Below are 14,357 nucleotides of genomic sequence, written 5' to 3' on the forward strand. Positions count from 1 at the left end.
GATCAAGGTTCTGAGGAACAAGGAAGTACCTCTGGTGTTGGTTCAATGGCAACACCGTAAGGGATCAGAAATGACTTGGGAACCGGAGCGTGAAATGCGGGAGCAGCATCCGGAACTATTTGCAGAATGAGACTTCGAGGGCGAAGTCTAATCCAAGTGGGGGAGAATTGTAACAGCCCGGAATCTCAGGTATTATTAAAATTATGTTTTTGGGGTGATTTAAGAGGGGACTCGGCGAGTTGGTGCCTAGACTCGCCGAGTAGGATCGCGGACTTGGTCGCGGGTCTGCGACTGGACTCGACGAGTCCAGATATGGACTCGGCGAGTCGACGCTGTTCAGCAGAAACCCTAACCGTTCAGTTTGGATCGTATTTAACGCCTCTTAGGCCGTCATTTTCAGTCTTTTGGCCAATTGAGAGGAACCCTAATCGCTGTGGACGCCTAGAGCAAGGGAGAGAGCTTTGGAACTTGGAAGAATTGGTTAGGCAAGAAGAAGAGGGATTTGGCTAAAGGAATATCAAGGAGGATTGAGTCCTGAGAATTGGGGGACACAGAGAGAGCGTTTTCAGGTAATACTCGGACCAAATCTGTTATTTTGATGTATTTATGAAATTAGGGTTTATAGAACCCATTTGGTGAATTGATGAAGTAATGCCTTGTTACCCCACGATTATAGTCTTGTATTAGGACCTTTAGAGGTCCAGAAGGTCCCATGCATGTGTACTTCGGGACGAGACCTATCCCAGGAAGCAGTTACTCGTCTGCATGGCATGGACTCGCCGAGTTGTTCTTCAGACTCGGCGAGTAGCTTGAAGATGTGCTGGGACTCGCCGAGTTGTTCTTCAGACTCGGCGAGTGGAGTCGGGGTGGCCCCGCGATTCTTCCACGAGGACCTCGTCGAGTCAAGAGGTATACTCGACGAGTAGAAAGGGAATATTCAGGAATCTGTGAGGACGACTAGACTCGCCGAGTCGCCATGGTACTCGCCGAGTCCAGTCGAGTTGACCGTTGACCGTTGACCAGAGTTGACCTAAGTCTGACTTCTTAGGGATAGTCACACTTAGATGATATGAGTGTTAATGAGTTATGTAATGTTATAGGAGAATTGTAGCTCGTTGGTTGGTGCGCGAGTGATTTCAGGAGTTGCTAGCTTTCAGCACTTGCGAGGTGAGTCTTCTCACTATACTGTACCCGGAAGGGTTTGACTGTGTGACCGGAAGGTCGAATATGTTATGTGATATGTATGCTATAAGTGGTAAGTTAAGTGTTGTATGGATATGTATGCTATATGTGGTAAGTTAAGTGTTATATGTGCTATGTATGATATGTGGGCCGGAAGGCAATATGTTATGGGCCGGAAGGCGTTGTAATGAGGACCAGAAGGTCAGGGCCTGGAAAGGCGTATGTGTGTAAGTGTATATTGGGGAACTCACTAAGCATTTATGCTTACAGTTGTTGCGTATGTATGTATTTCAGGTACTAGCGAGGACCGTGGGAAGGCGCCGGCATGATCGATACACACTGAAGATTGTTTTAGGATCTTGGGAGTTTGAATAATTGTATTGACCGAATAATTAAACCATTTATGTTTTGTTTTTTTTTATGGAAAATATTATGTTTTAAAAATGAAAATTTTGTTTGAAAAATTTGAGTTGTTACAATCTAGATGCATCATCAATAAAAGTAACAACATACTTTTTGTTTCCAAGGGAAGGTGTTGCATGGAAATCACATAAATCACTATGTATTAGATCCAACACCTTGCTTTCCCTAACAACATCTTTGAAAGGTTGTCTAGTGATTTTAGTTAGCATGCATGTTTTACATTTTTCATTATTTTGCATATCAAAAGAAGGAATTAAACTCATTTTAGACATGTCTTTTAATCTTTTGTAATGAATGTGTCCTAGTCTAGCATGCCATAATTCATATTTATTAAAATTATTGCTAGTACTAGTAAAAGCCATGCAAACAGAATTATCAATAAAAGGATAATTAATATTTAGCCTAATCATTCCATTACATACATATCCAAATCCCATAAAAGAACCATTTCTTGACAAGATATACTTGTCACTTTCTAATACTTGTTTGTAACCACAATTATTTAATATAATTTCAGACACGAGATTCTTACGAATCCCTGGAACATGTAAAACATTGTTCAAACACAAACATTTCCCAGAAGTAAAAGTAAGTAAAACAGATCCTATGCCCTTGATTGGTTCAGTTGCAACATTTCCCATCTTCACAACAGAACCATCATTAATTGGTTGAAAGTCCTTAAACCAATATAGATCTTTTCAAACATGACTTGTTGCTCCCGAATCAACCCACCATGCAACATTATCATCCTGCACATAAAATGCTTTAGAAATCATAGAAATATAATTTTGAATATATTTAGAATTCTGCATGAATACAGAAATCTGACCTTGTTGCTTTTCTGGATCCTTGGATCCACTTGGTCCTGCACCATCCTTGTTCACTTTACGCAAACGACAATCTTTCTTGAAATGACCCAGTTTGTTACAATTCCGACACAACACTTTAGCCTTCTTGTTGGAAGACTTGTCATCCTTTCCTTTAAACTTCGTTTTTCCATTAGACTTCTTTTGATTCTTTGATCCTTCTCCATCCACCATGTTCACAGAAGAGGAACCAACTTGGTTCTTGCCTTTGGGATTGTTATCGAGTTCTTGAGTCCTTAAGGACTCTTCAATCTGTAAATGGCTTCCAAGTTGAGTCAAAGTTAATTCCTCTTTGTTATGTTTCAGATTGTGTTTAAAATCCTTCTAGGAAGGGGGCATTTTGTCAATAATCACAGCCATAAAAATGGCTTCATCCATTTTCAGATTGTGTTGAGCAAACTGTCCCAGAATCCTTAACATTTCATGGAATTGTTCCATAACAGGCCTGGAGTCAATCATCTTGTAACCCATAAAGTTACTGATAAGAAACATCTTGCTAGAAGCATCTTCAGCCATGTATTTGGATTCAAGAGAATCCCACAGTTCATTTGCAGATTCGAAATTTTGATAGATATCAAAAAGAGAGTCATACATACCATTGAGAATATGACCACGACATATGTAATCATCATTTTCCCACTTTGATCTCCTTCTTGTTGCCTCCAAAGGTTCATCTTCAACAGATTCTGGTAAGACTGGCATGAGTGTACTCAGAACATATACCACTTTCAGAGTGGTATGGAGAAAGTGCATCTTCTTCTGCCATCTACGAAAATCTTGCCCTTTAAACTTGTTCAATTTGTCAAACTTGCTTGTCATATCCTTCACAAAATCGCCACTTGCCATGATCACATAAATACTTTAATCTTTGTTAGAAAATTGGGGTATGGAAAGACTTGGAAATCCTGAGAATCGTGTTAAACACTTTCAGATTAAAGTATTTGGGTGGTACTCCCAACCTTTAATCGGATAAGACTCAGATGAGTTTCTAGAATAGAGAATATAAAGTTATGATGTCGTGATTGTTCTTGTACCCGGAAAAATGATGACCAAAGAATGATTAAGTATATCATTTGTCTGAAAACTATCAAGGCAGTTTTCTCTGTCCAAAACCTACTCCAGCTGTCAAAACAGTTTATAACAGTCACAAACTATCACTAAAACTAGATCATTAAAAAAGGGTTAAAATGAAGTAAAAAAACCGGGTTCATTTATAGAAAATTCAGATTTCTAAGGCATTTTTATATAGCAATATAACTCATATAAAACGAAGTCAAAAACCAGCTTAATCCAAGCCAGGGGCTCTGCCCCTTGGACCCCGCCAGGGGCTGCCGCCCCTTGGACCCCGCTCCTAGGGGCGCTGCCCCCGGACCCCCGTTCGTTTAGGGGCTTCGCCCCTAAATGACAGTCTACTTTAAATCTTGAATAAACTCAAACAAATGTGCACTCCGCACCTTCCATACTAGTTTAATATTCATCAAGATTGATTTTTGGTCAACAAATCAATCCATTACACTTAAATACACATTGATGATACAAAATCACCAACAAGCCTGATTCCAATAGTAAGAAGAAACGTAAATGTCAAAACTCTACTTCTACATCAAAATTACATATTCAAAAGAATTCCATTTAAGTAAAATCTCAAAACTAGGTTATAAACTACGTAAAAATTCTACTAATTCTATTTTTACATGAGGAAGTCTTGTATCTTCTTAACAAAATTTACAAGGATGGAGGAGTGAATGGGAAGATGAGATGATGACCTTGTGGTCAAGGTGAGGAGGAGAGAAGTGGTGGCATGGGGAAACCAGTGAAAAAGAAAGAAAAGAATCAGTATCTGATGATTAGAAGCGGAAAATTTCTTTCACTCCCATTTATTTCAAAAAACGTGCACAAGAATCAATATAACGACATCTAATATGAATTTTTTTAATAACCACACTACATTTAGTATACCCTATTTTCCGTTTTCTTATAGTGACATGTATCAGGAGTGGAACATACTAGTGGCGACACTAAAACGGTAGTCGCAACTGCCAATATTTCTTGAAATGGTGCTTCATATTACAAATATGGAATACAATTCAATATACTTTTAATAACTAGACCACAAATACCAAAAACCAATTCATATATAAAATAAAATAGTTAATATTTCTCCAACTAACAATCATTTGGACCATCTATAAATATATAATAATATTTGTGCTTGATTTTAATATTTCAGCATCAAGACATATAACTATGCGCAATATATATATATATATATATATATATATATATATATATATATATATATATATATATATATATATATATATATAATTTGCCATTAAAATTTGAGACGTAAATTGTAGTTAAAGTTATATTTATAACTTTATGTTAAAACCTTTTTTTAATATAGAGTAAATTACACGAATGGTTCCTATGGTTTGGAGTAATTTACGTCTTTGGTCCCTAATTTATTTTTTAACTTGAAATGTCTCTACTGTTTGTTTTTTTCATGTGTTTGGTCTCTGCTGTTTTTTTTTTTTGTTACGTATTTGGTCCCTGTCTTATTTAAAATAATATTATTTAAATAGAGAAAAATGATGGATAGATAAAGTAAGTTGGCCACCTAGGGGTGATTTTGTGTTTATTTAAATAAATTAAAAAATCAATGGAAATATTGTCTTTTTAGGTAATAAAATGACTAAACACGTAACAAAAACAAACAATAGAAACTTTTCGAGTAAAAAAATAAGTTAGGAACCAAATGCGTAAACTAGCTAAACCATACGGACCATTCGTGTAATTTACTATTTAATATATTAGGATCTTATCATCTTAATATAAAAATAAGCATTAAGAAAATCTGTCACGTGAGATTTAATGAGTCAATGTAATAAATATACGCAAGTGTAGTTTTTCATTAATATATTTAGAATCTCCTATTAAAAATTGGGTCTATTATTTAGAGCCGCCAAATTTGAATCGTGGTGTTTCCTAAACAATAAAAGTCAGTACCCAGTAGCGCAAGTGTGTCGTTAAATTTCGCAACTCTTGGACACTATAAATAAGAGGACAGCCAACCCCAAATAGCATCACCTGGTGAACTCATCAATCACTCATACATAACTTCTCTCTAAAGGTCTTTTTTTTTTTTTTCCGATAAGATATATGTTATTGTAATTAATTCTATCTATGTTTAGTTTACATAAATCTCACAATACATTTGACATTTTCGCAGGTTAATCGACTATCAACAACATGGGTGCAGGTGGTCGAATGTCAGACCCATTTGATGATAAAAAGATTTTGGAACGAGTTCCGGTTGGTCCGCCATTTTCGTTAAGTGATTTAAAGAAAGCGATCCCTGCCCATTGTTTCAAACGATCTGTCATCCGTTCATCTTACTATGTTGTTCACGACCTCATTGTTGCCTACGTTTTCTACTTCCTTGCAAATACATATATTCCTTTTCTTCCTGCTCCTCTCGCTTACTTAGCTTGGCCAGTTTACTGGTTCTGTCAAGCTAGCATCCTCACTGGCTTATGGGTCATCGGTCATGAATGCGGTCACCATGCCTTTAGTGAATACCAATGGATTGATGACACTATCGGATTTATCCTCCACTCAGCTCTCATGACACCCTATTTTTCATGGAAATATAGCCATCGAAATCACCATGCCAACACAAATTCACTTGATAATGATGAAGTTTACATTCCTAAAAGGAAGTCGAACGTCAGGTGGTACTCAAAAATTCTTAACAACCCACCTGGTCGAGTATTCACTTTAGTGTTTAGGTTCACCCTAGGATTTCCTTTATACCTCTTAACTAATATATCTGGAAAGAAGTACGGAAGGTTTGCGAACCACTTTGATCCCATGAGTCCAATTTTCACAGAGCGTGAGCGAATTCAGGTTCTGGTATCAGATATTGGCCTTCTTGCCGTCTTTTACGCAATCAAGCTTGCTGTAACAGCAAAAGGAGCTGCTTGGGTTACGTGCATATATGGCGTTCCGGTGCTAGGAGTTCATATGTTTTTCGTTATTATAACGTATTTGCACCACACTCATCTATCATTGCCTCATTATGATTCAACCGAATGGAACTGGATCAAAGGGGCCCTGTCAACAATTGATAGGGACTTTGGATTTTTGAATAGGGTTTTCCATGATGTTACACACACCCATGTTTTGCATCATTTGATTTCATACATTCCACATTATCATGCAAAGGAGGCAAGAGATGCAATCATTCCAGTTTTGGGTGAGTTTTATAAGATCGATAGGACTCCAATCTTTAAAGCCATGTGGAGGGAAGCTAAAGAATGCATGTATATCGAGCCTGACCAAGCTAGCGAACACAAAGGTGTTTTTTGGTACCATAAAATGTGATCAATTGCTGAATTCATTTTCCCTTTAACATTTTATATCTGTATCGTATGCGTAAATAAACTACCTCAAATCAAAGTTTGAGTTGTTTTTACCGAACAATGTATTTCACGTAAAGATGGGTCTTGATTGTACTCTATAAATGTGTATGGGATTTGCTTTTTATATCTTTTTTTTTTTTTATTAAAACAGAGTTTGAGGAAAACTGTTTGCATTAGTTTATACAGTGAAAAAAAATAATAAGACTTCTTCATACATTTTATTCCTTTGGACTTGAAGCGGAAGTCGCCTCAACTTTTGTTGAACTTTCCTTACGCTTACTAAAAGTGTCCCAATCATGAAAAGAATGATTAAATTTAACCTTGTAAGACTCACAGTTATATGGAATCACACTACTAGAAAACTATTTTCAACGGCAATATCCGCCGGAAATCCATCGGTTAAGCCGATTTCTGACTAAATACTGACGGAATTTGATCTATTGTAAAAAAGCCATGTGCGCATTATTTGTGATGAATTTTCGACAGAATTTGTGACAGATTACAGACGGAAAATTAGGTCGGGAATAGGATTACTGATGGAATGTTCTTTGACCAGGTTTGACCATATTTTCCAATGGATTATGGACAAACACTATTAGTGATGCGGATTACCGACCGACACTTTTAGTGACGGACTACCAATGAATGCTTTTTACTTTTCGTGACAGAAATTTCCGTCACTAAGCCGTCAGAAAATTGATTTTTGGTTTAAAAAAGCAGTAGAATTTTTTTATATATTTTTGCCAAAATACAAAAAAAAAAAAAAAAAAAAAATCGTTATATTTAACTTCAAAGTATCAAGTAAATTACAAGTGTTTAACATGTTCCAATAAAAATTGTTTTCCAAAAATAAACATTATAATAAACATTGTTTGTACATTGAAAGTTCCAAATACATTACTAAGTGTTTAAAACAGAAAAACTAATAATCATTTCACGGATTATCGTGGGGTTGTTGAATACTCTTATAAAAGCCGCCAATTACTCTTTAAGTGGTATTTGTCTTCATTGCATTTATATTTTGCATCTCTTCATCCCTTTTGAACTTGTTCCTGCAAATCTTGCACCAAATTAACCAAATTAACGTCTTGTTCCTGAGTTTCATTGAGTTTCATTAAACGAAAGAAAGAAAGGAAAGGAAAATATGGAGAGAAAAGAAAGGGAGCGGAAGGAAGTGATTAACTTTTTCGTGTTCCCTAGTCTAAAGGAAAGGAAAGTGAGTTTTTAAAAAAATGTGTTACCGAGTTCGATGGAAAAGAAAAGAAAAGAAATCTAAATAACAACATTACAATTTTATCTTTATTTTTTTTTGTTGTCTTCACATTCGTTTACACACATACATATATATTTTGTCAAATACCACCTACATATAATATTAAATTAAATTATCAATGAGTAGCAAAACATAAATAATATTAAAATCAAAACACTTGTGGATATCTTTTAATTGCATTTGTTTAATTGAAAAGAAACCAAACTATAAAAATCATCCAAAACAATGCAATTTAATCAAACTACGATTCCAAAAACCATAATTCAATTCGTGAAGCCAAAAAAAAGTCGAACAAAGAACCATGAAATAAACATCTATTCTACCAATTCATCAGTTACCTGTGCCCATCATTGTTTTTAGTAGATCTTTACGTATGTTCATTGGACAAATAAACAACTTGTAACATTCCAAAAATAGGAGCCAAAAATTTCATTTTTAAAACATACAATTTGCAAAACATTAGAAATAAAACATTCACGGATCATATCATTTCATAAATGATGTTGCTTGTCTGGAAACCATTTTATAAAACATAATACTGTCAGAGTACAAAACCCCAGGAGGATCCCATAGTGCGGAATACAAAGCGTGTGTGTGATGTACCGCTACTGTGTCGGCTCCTTCCCCTTCGAAGAAGAAGTACCTGAAACCAAAACTGAAAACTGTAAGCATGAAGCTTAGTGAGTTCCCCTATCTTACCACATACCATACAATCACAAACTATAGTCTATACACACTGTCGGGCAACTCTGGGGTGCCCGACCTACCCGGTACGGCCATTCTGGGGTGCCGACCTACCCGTGTCAAGCCGTTCTGGGGTGCTGACTACCCATGTCAAGCCATTCTAGGGTGCTGACTACCCATCGGTCCTAACAACCGATCCTCGGGGACTATTTCACCCCCTACTGCTACTATCACATATATCATAACATAACATATTATCAGACATATCTGGGTCGTCCGATCTACCCTTCGGTCCTAACGATCGGCCTTGGGGACTATTCCCCTCCTACTACCACTATCACATATAACATATCATTCCAACATATAAACATATCATCACATACTGTCAGACATATCTGGGGTGTCTGACCTACCCTTCGGTCCTAACAACCGAACTCTACTACTATCACATATACATATCATGCCAGCATATAACATACCAGGTAGTAGCAACCTAGATGATATCACAAATACAATCATCTAACATACAACTCCTACTAGTGGGCCAGCATTGTGGTCGTAGACCCACCGCTACTGGAAGGTAACTCACCTCAAAGTAGCTGCTAATCTGCGTGGGAATTGACTGTATTCTGCTGCTGCTGTCCCAGAAGTCCTCTAGCTAAAATCCCCACAAAACACCCAGTCAAATACTACTAATCGACCTCAGGGTAAAATGACCATTTACCCCTGACCAAGCCAAGAGTCAACGTCAAAGTCAAAGTCAAGTTCCAGTTGAGCCGACTCGCCGAGTTGGCCTGCCAACTCGCCAAGTCCGTATCCATTTATCTGACCATAACCCCGTCTCTACTCGTCGAGTTAGGCATTGACTCGACGAGTTTTCCTTTTAATCCAACGTCCAAAAGTCCTTCATCCTACTCGCCGAGTTGTATGAACAACTCGCCGAGTTCATCTTCATCCGAAGAACATGCTATGCTGAGACTCGCCGAGTTGTATGAACAACTCGCCGAGTCTGTTCTTGAGGCAAGAAGATTGCCTTTGACTCGCCGAGTCAGGGCATTGACTTGCTGAGTTCCTTCATGGGTGAGTCTGGCTTCCGACTCACCGAGTCACTCCCCATGGCTCACTACTCCACTCCGCAAACACAAAAAGGGGAAACTCGGGGACTCGTGACTCAACTCGCCGAGTCTATCGCATGCAAACACTAAATATTCGATTTTGCTTGGATCCAGCTCATGCCATATATAGATCTGGGTTTCTAGGGCCTGGTTGACACGTAAAGTTTCCAACTTTACGTGTAAATAAACACCAATGAAGGTTTTAGGGCTCAAAATGCACTAAAAGAGTAGATCTAGGGCTTTCATGCAATATGGCTCCATAAAGGCAGTAGATCTGAGCTCCTGTATCTCAATCATGCCTAGATCTAAGGGTTAATCAACTTATTACAAACCCTAATTCATAATCAAGCTTGGAAATGGCTCAAGAAGGACTTTAATTGAGCTATAAAGGTCTACAAGAATGAAACAGAGGGAAACTAAGTTATACCTTAAGGGAATCACTTGATATAACACCAAGATGTCTGACCTCCTTCTTCTCTTCTTGATCTACTCTTCTCTCCTCTCAAAATCTTCAAGAAACACACCAAAACACTTCAATCTCTCAAGGAGTAAGGGTTTGGACGATGTTGGGAGCTCTGAGGGTGAAGGGGGCGAGGTTGGGGCGCATAAGGTTGGTTTAAATAGGGTGCAAACCCTTGAAATTTAGGGTTTCATCAGACAGCGGGGACTCGCCGAGTCAAGAATGTGGACTCGCCGAGTCGCCAACTTAAACGTGCTCCCAAACCCGTCTCTACTCGGCGAGTCGGGCCTACAACTCGCCGAGTCCAAGGCCAAAATGAAAAATACATAGATAAATTTTTTACGTACCAGGAACCAGGTGCTAAAAATCTCCCCCACTTATTTTAGACTTCGTCCTTGAAGTCTGCTGCTCGATCCTGAAACAGCTCGGGGTAATGCTCCTTCATTTCTTCCTCCGGCTACCAAGTCCATTCTGAACCATTTCGGTGTTGCCATTGCACCTTTACTAATTTCACCCTCTTGTTCCTCAGATCCTTCGACTTCCGGTCGAGGATTGCGACTGGGCGCTCAATGTTATTCAGGCTGTCATCAACCTGTATATCCTCTAACGGTACCACCGCTGAATCATCCGCTAGGTACTTCCGCAGCTGGGAGACATGGAATGTGTTGTGGATCTGATTGAGCTCGACTGGCAGATCCAGCCTATATGCCACCTTGCCCACCCGGGCTACAACCCTGAACGGACCAATGAATCTCAGGCCCAACTTGCCCCGCTTCCTGAATCGAATGACGCCTTTCCAAGGTGACACTTTCAGAAGAACCATATCCCTGACCTGGAACTCCAGGTCTGATCGACGCTTGTCAGCGTAACTTTTCTGCCGACTCTGCACAGTCTGAAGCCTACTTCGAACCTGCTGGATTTTCTCGGTCATCATGAGCACCACCTCGGTGCTCCCCATGACCCTCTGGCCAACTTCACCCCAACATATCGGGGTCCTACACCTCCGTCCGTACAACATCTCGAATGGGGGACGGTCAATACTCGCGTGGTAGCTGTTGTTGTATGAGAACTCAGCCAAAGGAAGATAGGTATCCCAACTACCACCGAAGACTAACACGTATGCCCGCAACATATCCTCCAACGTCTGGATGGTCCGCTCGCTCTGACCATCCGGCTGCGGGTGAAAGGCGGTGCTAAAATGCAGACGAGTGCCCAACTCATCATGAAACTTCTTCCAAAACCTGGAAGTGAACCGCACATCTCGATTTGACATCACTGACACTGGCACCCCGTGCCGCGCCACTATCTCCCTGATGTAGATATCGGCCAACTTCTCGGCCGAGATACTCTCCTGAATCAGAATAAAATGGGCACTCTTGGTTAACCGATCCACAATGACCCAAAATTGAATCTACTCCACGCGCCGTCCTGGGAAGCTTTGTGATAAAATCCATCGTAATATCCTCCCATTTCCATAACAGGATATCCAACGGCTGCATCTTGCCGTGCGGTCTCTAATGCTCGGCCTTGACCTTCCTGCATGTCAAACACCGCTCGACGTACCACGCCACATCCCGTTTCATGAAGGGACACCAATAGTCTAGACGAAGATCCCGATACATCTTCAACGCCCCCGGATAACTAGAGAATCCGGATTTGTGCGCCTCCTCCCGCAAGATCTGACGCACGCCTCCGTGATACGACACCCACACCCTACGGTGTAGTGCCAATAACCCTCGGCTATCATAATCGAAGGAGGTGACTTGACCCACTATTCACTCACTCTTCCGATGCTCCTCCTTCATAGCCTCCTGCTGAGCTTCCCGAATATGCTCTAACAGTGGAGTCACCACTATCATCCTCATACACACATCCATGATCGGTGCCGCATTACGGCTAAGCGCATAAGCCACCACGTTGGCCTTTCCCGGGTGATAAAGGATCTCGCAATCATAATCCTTCACCACGTCCAACCACCGACGTTGCCTCATGTTCAGATTCGACTGATCCATGAGGTACCTCAAACTCTTGTGGTCCGTGTAAATGGTACATCGAACCCCGTAGAGGTAATGCCGCCAAATCTTGAGGGCGAAGACCACCGCCCCTAACCCTAAATCATAAGTCGGGTAGTTCGCCTCGTGAGGCTTCAGCTGCCTCGAGGCATAAGCGATGACGTGTCCCCTCTGCATCAATATTGTGCCTAACCCCGAGATAGACGCATCACAGTATACCACGAAATCCTCTACACCCTTCGGCAGGGCTAAGATTGGCGCCTCGCACAATCTCTGCCTCAGAGTCTCGAACGCTGCCTACTGCTCAGGCCCCCATCGAAAGACCACGGCTTTCCTAGTCAATCGTGTTAGGGGTACGGCTATCTTGGAGAAATCCTGGATGAATCTCCGATAGTAGCCTACTAATCCTAGGAAACTCCGAATCTCGGATGGAGACTTCGGAACCTCCCATCTCATCACGGCCTCTACCTTGGCCGGGTCTACTGAAATCCCATTCTGGTTGATGAGGTGCCCAAGAAACTGCACCTCGCGCAACCAAAACTCACATTTAGAGAACATGGCGTACAAGCTCTCCCTCTTCAAGGTCTCCAAAACCTCTTTCAGATGCTCCTCGTGCTTCTCCAGCGTCTTGGAATAAACCAAGATGTCATCAATGAAAACTATCATAGACCGATCCAACATCGGTCTACACACGCGGTTCATGAGGTCCATGAACGTGGCATGAGCATTGGTGAGCCCAAACGGCATCACCATGAACTCATAATGGCTATAACGCGTCCGAAACGCGGTCTTTTGTGCATCCTCCTCCCTGGCCCTCATCTGATGATAACCTGAATGCAAATCAATCTTGGAGAACCAAGAAGCTCCCTGTAACTGGTCAAAGAGATCATCAATCCTCGGAAGTAGGTAACGGTTCTTCCCCGTTACCTTATTCAGCTCCCGGGAAACTATACACATCCGATACGACCCGTCCTTTTTCTTAACTAATAGGATCGGGGCTCCCCAGGGTGAACTGCTCGGTCGAATAAATCCATTGTCTAGCAGCTCCTGCAGATGCGTAGATAACTCCTGCATCTCGGGAGGAGCCAACCGATAGGGTGCCTTGGCTATCGGAGCCGTACCAGGAACTAGGTCGATCCTGAACTCTACCTGATGCTCCGGAGGTATTCCAGGAAGCTCCTCCGGGAACACATCAGCGTAGTCTCGCACCACTAGAACCTCACTCACCGTCGCCTTACCCGCATCCCGGGTATCCATAACATACGCAACATATCCCGTGCAACCCTGCTAAAGGTAGTGCCTAGCTCTCGCTGCTGAACATATTGTGGTTCCATGCTGTAGCCCCTCGCCGTGGATCAGCAACTCTCCCCCACTTGGGGTCCTGATCCGCACTAACTGTTGTGCGCAATCTATCATCGCCCCATTAGGGCTCAACCAATCCATGCCTATAATCACCTTGTTCCCCCGCAAAGGGATGGGAACCAAATCCAACAAATAGCGCTCCTCAAATAACCTTAGGACACAATCCCTGAATACTGCTTACACTCGCATCGATCGATCATCGGCAATCTCTACCTCTAAAGGGCAATCCAACATGCACGATGTTGCATCCCCAAAATCAAGGCCAGAAAAGACCGATTTCATTTATGCTTTTTAAAATAATTTCAGAGTAAATCCCTTTTGATTTAAAAGAGGTGTGGAATTTGTTCCCAAAACAAAACATGATAAGATAATATTTATCAAAGCATTTCATCAAGAGATGCATTTTCATTATATAATCAAAACTCGGGATGTCATGTTCCAATACAGACCATAAATCATAAACGATAACATTACAAGTCATTCAACAAATATATAAATATACAGACTTGTAAACAAAACAACTCGATGATTCATCTATCTTATGCCCTTGTGCCAC

The 14,357-nt window shown here is 40.7% G+C and overlaps 1 pseudogene across 1 annotated transcript; it reads left to right on the forward strand.

Moving 5' to 3' along the window:
* The first annotated feature begins 5,505 nt into the window (after nt 1–5,505).
* LOC145094077 (delta(12) fatty acid desaturase DES8.11 pseudogene) lies at nt 5,506–7,021 on the forward strand (annotated as a pseudogene). Its single transcript, XR_013703205.1, has 2 exons — nt 5,506–5,604; nt 5,704–7,021. The product of XR_013703205.1 is annotated as a delta(12) fatty acid desaturase DES8.11 pseudogene (transcript).
* Nucleotides 7,022–14,357: the final 7,336 nt, after the last annotated feature.

This window comes from Lactuca serriola, chromosome 3, assembly GCF_051521515.1.
Source record: "Lactuca serriola cultivar US96UC23 chromosome 3, Lser_US96UC23_V15, whole genome shotgun sequence".
NCBI classification, from domain to species: Eukaryota; Viridiplantae; Streptophyta; class Magnoliopsida; order Asterales; family Asteraceae; genus Lactuca; species Lactuca serriola.